The sequence below is a fragment of the Lolium rigidum genome, chromosome 3 (genome assembly GCF_022539505.1).
Source record: "Lolium rigidum isolate FL_2022 chromosome 3, APGP_CSIRO_Lrig_0.1, whole genome shotgun sequence".
Classification (NCBI taxonomy): domain Eukaryota; kingdom Viridiplantae; phylum Streptophyta; class Magnoliopsida; order Poales; family Poaceae; genus Lolium; species Lolium rigidum.
The window spans coordinates 75,794,480-75,795,423 of NC_061510.1; positions in this window are offsets into that span (position 1 = coordinate 75,794,480).

A 944-nucleotide genomic window follows, 5' to 3' on the forward strand; every position below is an offset into this window, starting at 1 on the left:
GCCACCATGGGCGGCCGCCTGGGGCCCATGCCAGGGAGGGGCCCACGATCCCATCTTTTCTTTACTATGGGCTGATAAAAGGTAACTGACCCAACGAGCTAAGCACCCAAGGTATCGAAGCGACAATGCCATCGGTACATCGGAACTCGGGAATCGGGAGTCTCCCATGTCTTCACGAGCGAGTGATTCCCTTGTTAAAAAAACGAAAACGACTAGATGATAGGTCGAGCCTGGATGGATTGACGACTGTTCGTCTGGCCCTCGTTCCTTGTCTCGCTCTGGCCCGATCGCCTTGCCTCACGTCCTAGTCAATCTCCCCCGCTCGTCTCTACTCGTCACAACATCGCCTCCCAGTCACTCGTACGTCGATCGACAACCTGCCCTCTGTAAGTCAATCTTAAATCCCTCGTTTAATCCTTTATCTAGTCCATGCTTTAATTCCTCAATTCGGCTTTTAATTTCATGTAAATTCATTCACCACTATAGGCGTTACAGCAGTGAAACAATTGTCTGGTTCTGTGAAAAAGAAAGAAAGGAAAGCGGTTTTGCAATTGTCCTTAATAATGATTTTGCATCTACAAATGCATGAAGAAGCCCTTTTTATGAAACACTGAAATATAATTGTCTACAATTGTCTACGTAGTCATTCTAATTCGGTTTATATTTAAGGTAATCAAACTAGTAGGAAGTACTTTTTATATTGTTCTACCATTTTATTATTATTTATATCATAATATGACACTGGTTAAGTAAAATTATTTATAGACATAGGAGAGTAAGAATGTGTGCTTATATTTTTCATTCTTAAGTTTTTGTAAGTGACAATAGGCAATATATCTAGTCATGGCCTGGGTACACATATATTAGCCTTAAATGGTCCTTTTATCTAATTTGCCCAAGGGCCCCGAAAAATATAGAGCCGGCCCTGGATGCTAGCTAGCTAA